The sequence below is a fragment of the Spermophilus citellus genome (genome assembly GCF_964194105.1).
Source record: "Spermophilus citellus genome assembly, chromosome: 10".
NCBI classification, from domain to species: Eukaryota; Metazoa; Chordata; class Mammalia; order Rodentia; family Sciuridae; genus Spermophilus; species Spermophilus citellus.
The window spans coordinates 121,889,803-121,902,173 of NC_138197.1; the positions used below are offsets into that span (position 1 = coordinate 121,889,803).

Here is a 12,371-nt window from a genome sequence, read left to right on the forward strand (position 1 = left end):
GTACTAGCAAATCAGTTCCAACCTCTCCCTCTAATTCAGTCTTTCAGAATCAATTTTCTATTCATTTACTTTCTATCTCTAAACAAATGGATGAATATGTATCTGCTTACTATATGTGTCTAATATGTCTTCAACACACAGATATGTTTAAGATGTACATTAAACAGACACATATCATTCATTCGTTTTAGGTGTTAATCTGTCAATTTTTATCATGCCGGATTAGGAGGACCCAGCACTTTGCTGGGTGAATTGAAGGTAGGGGAGGTGATGAGCAACAGATTGTTAATTTTCCTTGGCCTTTATCTACATAATATATGAGTGCCCATGTATGTGCATAGATAGAGCAGTGATATGAAATGAAAATTACCAGATGAGTGTACACAGACCTCTAGGTAAAATGTCAGAAAGTCTTTGTGCTGTGGCATTTTTTTTCAAACTTGAAGGTTTCTAACTTGTAGTGATCTGCCCTCTCAGCTTTCACTCTATGCATAGGTTTATCACAGTTATTTAGATTGCATTATTATGGGCTATGTAAATAGTGTTCATTCTCAAACTAAGTGATTGAGTGCATTTTCTTTATAGCATTTCTTTCTGAAGCTTATAAGTTTCTGCTTTTATATTTGCTTAATTTTCTTTATTCCCATTATCATTTTTCTAGACCATCAACAGCCTTTTTTAATATTTATTTTTTAGTTGTAGTTGCACACAATTTCTTTATTTTATTTATTTATTTTTATGTGGTGCTGAGGATCCAGCTCAGGTCCCACACATGCGAGGTGAGCACTATACTGCTGAGCCACAACCCCAGCCCCAGTCAACAGCCTTTTGATATGATTTCCACATCGTTAGTAGTCTGTTAGGATTTGTGTACTCCCCTCCTCCCAAAAGATTACCCATATGGAGCCTCCTTTCTTCCTGCTCCAAATTGTGGGAGTTGTTCTCTGAGCCAGAGCTCCTGGCACCTTTTAAGAACTGGCCAAGGGTGAGCTGGCAGGTTGGACCCTATAGTCCTCAGGACTGCTGAGCAGAGCCTAGGGTAACCTGGGCCAGGAACAGCCTTCTTCTCTTATATGCCCTAGAACCATCCAATAAGCACTCTGCAGTTGTTTGCTACTTTTCATGGAAAGTACTGAGATAATGATAGGTCCTGAGATGAAAGTAAATGAAAAATAGGGGAGGGGGTCAGAAGCATGTGGCAGGAAGAGCGTATGGTGGTTAATGGTTGAAAGTTTAGCTAAAGTGACTGGGAAGTAGTCCTGTTGTGAAAAGATGGGCTTGGAGTGAAGCACTGAGAGGAGTCAGGTTGCAGAGCCTCCCTGGCTGAAGAGGGATCAAGCTCAAAGGAAGGCCCAGGAGTGGGGGAGGTTGAGAGGCTTGTGGGAAGCCAGTGGTGGCAGTTGGGCTCTGAAGGTTTTCCTGAAGAGCTGTGTGGTTTGGCATGTGTGGTTCTAAAAATAAAGTTTGTTTCTTTTGACAAGTGGCTCCTGTATTATGCCCAGCCAGATTGCGGCATTTGGTGGCCTGTACGGGGAAAGAACCCGCGACCTTGGTGTTATCAGCACCAAGCTGAGTGTTAGAGGACTAGCAGAGAGGCCAGCGTGGCTACAGCAGAGCAAGTGAGCTGTCCTGAGTTGGAGATGAAGCCTTGTAAGTCACTGTGGGAACTTCAGCTTTTACTCTTGAGTGAGAGGGAAGCCCCTGGAAGAATTGGAGGAGATGAAAGAGAGGATCTGACTTCTGGCTATTGTATTGACAAGAGATTGTAGGGGGCCAGCACAGCAGTCAGGAAGCTATTGTTATAACTCAGGTGCATGCACGCATTCAAAGTGGAAAGCCTGACCTTACTGATGGATTGGTGGCTTTGAGTCAGACCTCCTGTTTTACCTGACAGCTCACCTTATTCTCACAGTGCTTTGTTTGTCTGTGAGCCTTCCCAAGGGTTGGGATGAGGGCTGAGTCAGCACTCTTCTTCATATCTCCTCTGCAGATACTTGGGTTTAGTTTTCTCCTTCTGTTTCCTCCGCAATTCTTCCCTTCATTCATCCACTTTCAAAGTTGTAGGATTATCTCATGTCCACTGATACCACTTTGCCCATTCTTTCTCATAGAGGTTATTTTAGACCTTAATTCTAACTCTGTAGTGAGGTTAGAGAGATAAACACTTGTGTTCTATTATTTGGGAATATTCAACACACTCAAGAATGCTGAGTGTGCTCAATTTTTCTTTTTCTGTAGTTTACAGAAATGATGTTAAAATTATTTGAAGAAAAAGTGAGGAGGATTTTTAGAGCTGCCAAACTTTTGGCTTTCTGCAGTTTGGGCTCTTTGATTGATTGATTGATTGATTGATGTGCTGGGGAATGAACCCGGTCTCTTGCCTGGCTCTGCAAGTACTCTTTGACTGAGTGACACCTCCAGCCTTCTTAATCATTTCCAAGATTGAGAATTAACTTTAAAATGTCTAAAACTCTCATCCTAAGAATTACCAAATAAATGCTAACAATCATCCCAAGGGTACTGATCACATTTTTGTCAATTCTTAATTCTCTGAGAATAATGTATCTTTTGTCTGGAATGTTGTTGTAGCTTAGATCTGTCACTTTCATCCTTTCCTTGGTCATTGAAACTAGAGGCATGACAGTGGCAAAAGTCTGTTTTTTTAAATCTTTATAAACATCAAAAAAATATCAGTGGGTTTGTTAAAAATAATTGTATATGTTATTAAATATTCAGAATACTTTGTTGGCTGACTTATAGAAGTATATTTTAGGTTCATCAAAGATAAGAAATATTCTCTATTAACTCCCAAAACATCTAGCACAACATTTTACCTATAGTATGGTATCTGCTCTACATTTTTGGAATAATGTATTAAGTAAAATACCTTAAATGTTCATTGGTCTTATTGGAAATTGTGTTGACATCCAAAATAATTGCTCTGATGGTGATACTTGCTCTTCCCAATAAATATCAGGAATGGGGGACCTTCCACCTTTTCCAAATTGGCACCAGACATTCAGCCCCTAAGACTCAGAACTTTTTGTCTTCATCCAATTTGTGCTGCTATAATAGAATATCTAGCTGGGTGATTTATAAAGAACAGAGATTTCCTAAAATTGTGAAAGCTAGGAAGTACAAAATGGAGGGCCTCACACCTTGTGAAGCCTTTATTATTACATCATCCTCTGGTAGAAGGTGGAGGAGCAAGAGAATATGCTGGCAAGAGACCAAGAGATTGAATCGCAGCCTCAAGTGCTTTTATAATCAGTGTTAATCCATTCATGACCTAACCACCTCCCGTTAGGTCCCACCTCCCAAATCTGTTGCATTGGGAATTAAATTTCTAGCACGTGCTTCTCGGGGGAACATGTGCAAACTGTAGCACTCTTTAACCCTAACTGATCAAACAAGTCGACTAAAACTTTTTCAACCAAAATAGCAAAATGTGTATGCCCATACTGAGCACACAGGAGAGTCTACCTTCATAGCTCTAGGCAAATTTGTTTACTCATATGTAAGTCACTACCATGGGCTTAGAATTGTGTTGGGCTCTCTTAAGGGATATAAAGAAAATTCAACCCTTCACTAATGCCCCTAGGGAGTTGACTATACCCGAAGCAAAGATAGATATGAAGGATTACATAGTTCAGTACTAAATGATATGGTAAAAACCACTGATGATGGAGAAGTTCAGAGTTTATTGTGGATGAGAATAGCTTCTGAGAGTTGGAAAGGCCTTTTAGAAGTCTAGTCTAGATCCATCTCCCCAGTGTAAGAGTTCTTTTATCCTTGGCAGATGGTTTTCTGCTTTCACAGGGCTTGCCAGGGTAGGCCCTCACTGCTTTTTAGGGCATCCTGTTGTGCAGTGACACAATTCCAGTGGTTATCTTGAGTTCCAGTGGTTATCTTGGTTATCATGAGTTATCTTGAGTTCAAATCACCTTTCTGTGATTTACTCATATTAGCCTTGCCCTGTCCTATGGGCTGCATTGAAGAAATGTGTTCCCCTTTTCTTCAGTGGTCACCCTCTGTTCTGCATTTAAAGAAAGACTTCAGGTTGAGAAAAAGTATAGCAAGAGAAACAAGTTCTTGCAGTCTTACCAGGTGAGTTGTGTTGACCCTTATGCCTTGGTCTCCCTGTCTTTGAAATGGAGACTGTGCTGAGAGGTTGTTGCTGGTTGTTATGATGGTATATGGCATGCAGTGAATACAGGGCCTGGCGGGCAGGCATCAGATAACAAAGGCAAGCTGCTGTTGACTGGTTGGGATTTGGACTTGGAGGGATTTGACAAAGATAGGAAAGAAACGTGGGTGACAACAGAGAGAACCAGATCAATGGGGCCTGTTGGCTGACTCGTATCTAAAGAGCAAGGAGAGAAAGAGGCCTCAGTAGCTTTGGTTTTAAATTTGGCAGATGACAACCAGTTTCAAAGCAACTTGTGTCTCATTGAACTTGAGATGAGATTAACAGCGTTATTAATTAATTCACCCTTATTGCGCTTTTCCTCTGTACCAGCACTTACCCAGCTACTGGAAACACAAGGGTAAGCAAGACTGACACACACTGTCTGTTCTCTGTAGTTCATGATCTCTTGGACAGGAACCAGACAGGAAAGAAGTAAACAAAAACATAAGCACAGCCAGGTGCCATGGCACATGCCTGTAATCCCAGCAGCTCGGGAGGCTGAAGCAGGAGGATTTCAAGTTCAAAGCCAGCCTCAGCAATTTAGCCAGGCCCTAAGCAATTCAGTGAGACCCTGTCTCTAAATAAAATATAAAAAAGGGCTGGGGATGTGGCTCAGTGGTTGGATGCCTCTGGGTTCAACCCCCAGTACCAACAAAACTAAACCATAAACACGATAATTTGAGCCCCTCCGCTGCCCTCCCCAAAGTTGCCGTCTCCCCTGGGGCCGGCCAGTGGACAGTCTTATGATCCAGCGGATCCTCCTGGGGAGGCCGGGCCGGGGAGAGGGCGCGGGCACCGAGCGGCGGGGGCAGAGGGCGGCGGCGACCTGATCCGGGCCCCTGGCTCCGCCTCCCCCTCCCCTCCAGTGAGGGGAGCTGCTGCATGGGGGGGGGGGCGGCCCTGCGGCGGCGTGGCGGCTGACCCCCAAGGTGGGCTGGGGCTGAGCCCGGGGCCAGGGCTGGGGCTCGGGGAGACCATGCCCGGAGGCCCGCCGGCCGCAGCATGGCTCACGGGCCTGGCGCGCTGATGCTCAAGTGCGTGGTGGTCGACGACGGGGCGGTGGGCAAGACGTGCCTGCTCATGAGCTATGCCAACGACGCCTTCCCGGAGGAGTACGTGCCCACCGTCTTCGACCACTACGCAGTCAGCGTTACCGTGGGGGGCAAGCAGTACCTCCTGGGACTCTGACACGGCCGGACAGGAAGACTATGATCGTCTGAGGCCTTTATCTTATCCAATGACTGATGTCTTCCTCATATGCTTCTCTGTGGTAAACCCAGCCTCATTTCAAAATGTGAAAGAGGAATGGGTACCAGAACTTAAGGAATATGCACCAAATGAACCCTTTTTATTAATAGGAACTCAGATTGATCTCCGAGATGACCCCAAAACTTTAGCAAGACTGAATGATATGAAAGAAAAACCTATATGTGTGGAACAAGGACAGAAACTAGCAAAAGAGATAGGAGCATGCTGCTATGTGGAATGTTCAGCTTTAACCCAGAAGGGACTGAAGACTGTTTTCGATGAGGCTATCATAGCCATTTTAACTCCAAAGAAACACACGGTTAAAAAAAGAATAGGATCAAGATGTATAAACTGTTGTTTGATTACGTGAGACACATCTTCAGTGGCCAAGGAAACTCAGTTTCTCTCAGAAAGTGTGTGAAATGGTACAGCTTATCAGACTTCTCATAGATAATGAAGCAGTTTAAAACTTGAAAGAAAAAAACAACTGTCCTCAGAATTCTATCAAGTTCATTAACAATGTTTCTTAAAGGTCTAAGAAGCAGCAAACAGCATCTGAAGCCACAATCTATTATAAATACTTTATTTCAACTAGAAGGTACAATCTCCCAGGGGTTTCATAGTTTAAAAAGCTACAATCACATCATGTTGAAACTACATTTAAAAAAACAGTGCTGTAAATGGAACTGCTTGGCTTTGACCACACACATTTCTGCACAGCCCTGTGGAATCTGCACAAAGAAATATCTTCTCCCTTTGCTCTAATTAATTGTTCTTGTATGTAAGTTGCTTTCTATTCCAGTATATCCAGAGTGGTGAAATAACAAGTCCAGCCACGTAGCCAAAGGTCGCTCCAAGCATACAGGAGATGGGCCAAACCTGAGGAAAAAAATGTATGAGATCAAAAAAGAACAAATGTTTTATTATTACTTGAGCACAAGTTAAGTGTAACCTAAATATTTCTATATTAAAGCTTAATGTGCTTTCTTAAAGAAAAAAAAAACACGATAATTTGAAATAGTGATAAATGCTTATGTGAAAGTGCTATAAGAGTGACTGGTTTGTGGATGGAGTGTGGACTTCAGTTTGATGCTCAGGAGCCACCTCTTTAAGGAAATGATATTTGAGTTGAGATCTGGAGAATAAAAACGAGTCAGCTAAGCAAAGTCTGGGAAAACTAAGTTCTAGAGAGAGAGACAACTTTTAAGAGAAGGGCTCTGAGGCAGGAATGAGTTTGGCTTGTTAAAGGAACAAAAATAGACCTGAGGAAGAATACCATATGAGACATGGTAGAAGAAATGGGATAAGGCACACCCCACAGGGCCTCGGAGCCAGAAGAAAGGAGTTTGTGCTTTATTCTAAATATGCTAGTGACCAGTAGAACTGTTGGATGGTTAGTGTAAGCAAAGGAGTGACTAGAACTGACTTGAGACTTGAAGAGCTCAGCCTGGGTTTCATTTGGAGAGTGGGTTGGAGGCAGGAGTAAGCAAGGAAGCAGGGAGACCATTGTGGTGGCCTTGGACTAGGCCTGCAATAGTGGGGAAGTAGAGAGAAGTGACTGGTTGTGGAAATACTCAAGATAGAGCCAACAGGACATGCTGATGGCTTGGGTGTCGGGAGAGGTCAAGAACAGGATTGAGGACTAGGCTTATGGGCTGAAGAAGCCAGTAATGCTGCTCACCTAGTTTGGAAGACTGAGAAAAGGAAGAGTGTTTCACAATTAGGCAAGAGTAGAGGCAGAGAACCCAAGGCTAAGATTTGAGGTACCTGTTAGACTCCAAATGAAGGTGCTAATAGGCAATTGGATATAGAGTCCAAAGCTCCAGGGAGAAATTAGGGCTAGAAAAGAAATATGGGCATCATTTGCATGTTGTATATTCCCAGATTTATGACATTTTACTTTTAGTATACAGATAATTTACAGGCATTTCCATCTGAATTCCATTCTTTCACCTATAAAGTTCAAGTTAGACTCATGATTCCTGTTACAGAAGGAGGAAATGGAGGCCTGGAGAGGAGTATCACTTACCAGATTCAGCCCAGCACCAGCAGAGCCAGGATTTGAATCAGGCTTTTGATTGAGTGTATTTCCCACTCCATTAAAACTGGATAAAGGGGGCTGGGATTTGTGGCTCAGCGGTAGAGCGCTTGTCTCACACGGGCGGGACCCGGGTTCGATCCTTAGCACCACATAAAAATAAAGGCATTGTGTTGTGTCCATCTTCACCTAAAAAAAATAAATATTAAAAAAAAACTGGATAAAGCTGGCTCTTTTCTCATTTGTTACTCCATTACCACTTGGCCTCTGGGGTTGCCATGTTCCTGGAAATTTTCCCTCAAAAGAAACATAGCTTGCTTCTGAGACAGCATCCTGACATTTTTTTCTTTCTTTTTTTTTAATATTTATCTTTTAGTTGTAGTTGGACACAATACCTTTATTTTATTTATTTATCTTTGGTGCTGAGGATTGAACCCAGGGCCTCGCACATGCTAGGTGAGTGCTCTACCGCTGAGCTACAACCCCAGCCCCATCTTGACATTTCTTGATACTCTTTTCTGTGTCTCCTCCTAGAGATGGGCATCTTTTCAAAATTCTCATTCTTTGTGGATAAATAGCTTTGTATCTACCACCAAATCAAAAATAAATAATACCCAACACACCTTGTTCCAGAGATGCCTGGAATACATACTCCCGAAAGCTATATTCTTGGACATTCCTTTTCTTCTAAACAACTCATTATGAAACACTGTCCCTGCCCCTTTAATTGGTCCTATGGTCAGGCTTAGCTGTGATTAAAATTCACAATCTATCAAGAATTTGAGCAGATATAAAAGGTAGTAAATTTTCTTTTTTTTTTCTTTAAAGAGAGAGTGAGAGAGGAGAGAGAGAGAGAGAATTTTTTTTTTTAAATATTTATTTATTTATTTTTAGTTTTCGGCGGACACAACATCTTTGTATGTGGTGCTGAGGATCGAACCCGGGCTGCACGCATGCCAGGCGAGCGCGCTACCGCTTGAGCCACATCTCCAGCCCCGAGAATTTTTAATATTTATTTTTTAGTTCTCGGTGGACGCAACATCTTTGTTGGTATGTGGTGCTGAGGATCGAACCCGGGCCACACGCATGCCAGACGAGCGCGCTACCGCCTGAGCCACATTCCCAGCCCCAAGGTAGTAAATTTTCAAATCTTCAGTTTTGCCCATTCTCCCGATTGTTTTGGCCAGGTGTCATAATTAAAGCCAGAAGAGGCAAGGAACTTGGAGGAGGTGTCTCAGACAGCGATTATAGTTGGTTCACATGGAATCCTTGTGTGCAGTGAGCACTGCTGGCAGGTGTCTGTAAGGAGCCACACAATAACCCAGTCGTTGGTGTGGGGCCCACCGGCAACTGGCTCAGGTCTAAAGGAATTGGCTGACTGTTGGCGAGTAAAACATGGATGAAGTGCAGAATGAGTTTATATCACCAGTTTTTCTGTTTGTAATTGTCATGAAATGAGCTAATAAAATTTCAGTGTTGTGAGCTTTCAAAGTGTACACGTCACACTGTAACTTCTGTTTCCATCCAGACACATACCTGACTAAAATCAGTGGTTAGTGAACTTAGTTTTCACCACTGAAATGTAGAATTGTTTGGGAATGCTGTTTGTTTGTTTTTTCCATTTTGTAGCATCACCTGCAAGTTGACAAACATCTTTATGAGTATATGTAAAGTTTATTTTGATTTGATGTGTCTATGAATATAATTTCCTCCTCCATGTAGAGCACTGAATTTCTTGTTCCTGGTAACAGGAAGTAACAGGGCTCTGCAGATTGCCTGATAGTTTTTTCTTAAAAGTTTTATATGACAAAAATGTTGTTAGAAATTCTTTTAGTACATGCTCAATGTATAGATTATATTTCTGCATCTACTGCCTCAAAAATATCCTTTCCACATTAGAGGAGACTAGAAAATTTAGTTTCACAGACATGAGCTTCTATCCTGCTCAAGCTGATCACTTCAAAAGTGGTAGGATAATTAGCACCTAAATGAAACAAATGGGAAGAGGAAGCCACCCTGCAGTAGTTAAATGCTATGTGCTTCAAAAGAGCTCATGGAGATTGAAGAGGGTAGAGTGAGTAGGTAAACTGGAACAAGAATTAGCGCTGAGTAATTGGATATGGACAGCAGTGGCATGAGATAAGCAAGACTAATGTAATTGGTCAGAGAAGGCCACTGCAGAAGTTGAAGTAATTTATCAGTAGCTGTTACAGAGGGTGCTGACCCCATAAGCAGCATCATCTTCCGTACCCTCAAAAACAGAGGAGGATCAAGCAGAGTCAAGGGTTGAGGAAGGAGAAAGTGTTTATAAGGAAGGTGGCATAACAACATAAAGACTACACTAGGGCCCAAAAGTAGGCCAGATCTGCTCTGCTGTGCACTTTTTAAAAAATTTTTCTTTTAGTTGTCAATAGACCTTTATTTTATTTATTTATATGTGGTGCTGAGAATCGAATCCAGGGCCTCACATGTGCTAGGCAAGGGCTCTACCACGGAGCTACAACCCCAGCCCAGCTATGCACTTTTCAGTTGAGAGAATTCCAATACAGTCCTCTAATGAGACATTCAAAGAATCTTGACGAAGTATAACCCTCCTTTTGGTATTACAAAGTCAGTCATGTGTCTCATCAGTAAATCTGCGTTGAGTTGGCTCCCCCAAAAGAGCCAAGTCCTCCATCAGGAATCTCTAGAGCAGTTCATCCTTTAGCAGATATGCAAAATAAGGCCATGGTCAAATTATTCAGTAGTAACCTTCTATGTACCACAGTTGTGAATGTGTTATGTGGCTGTTTATAAAGGAAGGGAAGTATAGTTTAGTTCCAGCTAGGGAGAGGCATGGAAGCCTGAAGTTCTGGTCCCCTCTCCAAGCATTCTTGAAGTCTAGGTCCTTGCAGTGATGACTTGTGTGGCTGATGCATGATGGTGCTCCACAGAGGAAGAGGACAGAACATGGGTGTGGTGTGTTCTTCTGTGTTTTCTCTTTGTGTTTTTTTTTTTTTTTTTTTTTTTTTGTGATCACCTTTATAGATAAGAGACATTCACATAGAATGCTGATTGGAATATTTGGAGCTAGACTTTCTATTAAAATAAAAATAACTTCTATTAACCTCTTTAGTGTAGTTATAAATTACATGGAGGGAACTTACCAGGTAAGTGTCTTGTCTTGAGCATTCTTTTCTCTGATGGCTAGTGCATTAGTTAGATTTCTTGCTCCATTTTTTTGTTTTGTTTTGGTCTTTTTGTTTTTTAATCATTTAGCAAAAATTACACTAGCCTAAGGAGTCCCCACATTATGTTTTATTTCAGTGTTCAGGCATGCCAAATTATTATATTCCCAGATTTCCTCTTTCTTCTGCTGCCATTCACAATGAGTAAGGAAAAAGTAGACTCCTTTGATGTGGAGAGAGAGAGAAAAAAAGCAATATATCACTTTCCTGAAAGAACATTTCTCAGTCTCTCATGTGAGAAAGGATTAACACCTCCAGCAGAGGTCCTGTAGCTCACAGAATCAGGCAGCAACACCAAGCAGCATTCCTAAAGAGGAAACACTGTATTTGAGGAAGAGTGTTTGTCCTGGCAAACAGAAGCTTCTTAATAACTGCACATCTGAGATAATGGCATACACTCCTCAGTGTCTCCTCCAGGCCCTGAGGACCAGGCAGCTAGTTTAAATGGACTGAAGCCAGCCTTTGTGTGGAACAGAAGTCTGGTCTTAGAAAGGTAGTTTTTCACTTAATCGTTCAGTGTGTCCATCCATCTTTGGCTGGTAAGGATGACGCATATGTAGATTAAATGGTTGAAAGATTCATCTTGGATCCTTTCTTTTTCAAAAGAAGTCCCATTATAAAGGTCACTTGCCTCCATTTTGCATTAATAAGTTGTTCAGCAACTTGCAAATTAATTTATTAAGATTTTGATTGAATGTTTCTTAGAAGAAAAGAAAACCCACCCTCTTTCCAACACATCAAAGAATCCTTAAACACTGGCTATAGAGAGGCTGCAGGAAGTTAGAAAATGCACAATCATGTGTGCCAGAAAAGCTAAGAAAGTTTATTTATTAAACAAGGTCGCGTTAAAAATTAGTTTTGTCAGAGCTTTTTTGAAAATTTTTCTATATTTTGCTTTTAAAACAGAGAGAGTGAAAAGATCCTGATTTAAAGTAGTAATAATAACAGCACCTTGTACTCATGTAGTACTTGAGACTGTCTAAAATCCTCTCTGCAAGTCTGAGGCTTCAAACAGTCTGGATATCTTTGGCTCCCTCCGCTTGATCCTGCTTGAATGGAAGTTTCTAAGTGGGAGGGGCGATGGGCCCGACAGGGCTAACAGTGTGAGCCCCAAGATAAGGTACATGATGCCCAATGATCCTTCAGAGTTTGAATTCAAAAAGAAATTCCAGGAGCTCTTACTTTTGTGTTAGGAAGTTGGGATTATTTTGCACACATAGATGCCTTATTGTAAGAAGAGTTTATTAATTTGCTTTTTAAGAACAAATTTTGATCTTTGATAGCTAGCCTGTAACCCTCTGACCTTTCAGTAAATATCCTTTGAAATTAGGGTATTTAGTGTTTTATGGCCCAGAATAAAAATCTCCAATTCTGTTTCCAAATAGTGTAGCCTCAACACATTTTATTAAGCTCTTGACACATTCAGCCGTGTGTATTTTGTAAAGTTCCTATGGCTATTGTTTTACAATAGCTGCATCCAGAAGCATTGTAAGGGTTTCAATTAATCAGGCTTTTGTGTGCCTCAGACTATGCAAATTTATCACATCAAACCATTCAACTGCTCATGGGAAAGCCGTGTAAAAACTGTATTGTCTTCTACCGCCTCCTCTCATTTAGAGTGATGTTTTAATAAGAAAGCTAATCAAGTTTTCTTATGCATTATTTATCT

The 12,371-nt window shown here is 41.6% G+C and overlaps 1 protein-coding gene and 1 pseudogene across 4 annotated transcripts in view; both read left to right on the top strand.

Moving 5' to 3' along the window:
- Positions 1-12,371, top strand: part of POLR3B (RNA polymerase III subunit B) — a 136,394-nt gene that overhangs the window by 96,754 nt on the left and 27,269 nt on the right. The gene's annotated exons all lie outside the window — the stretch shown is intronic.
- LOC308658105 (rho-related GTP-binding protein RhoQ-like) lies at positions 5,148-6,053 on the top strand (annotated as a pseudogene). The gene has a single exon. The product of its transcript is annotated as a rho-related GTP-binding protein RhoQ-like (transcript).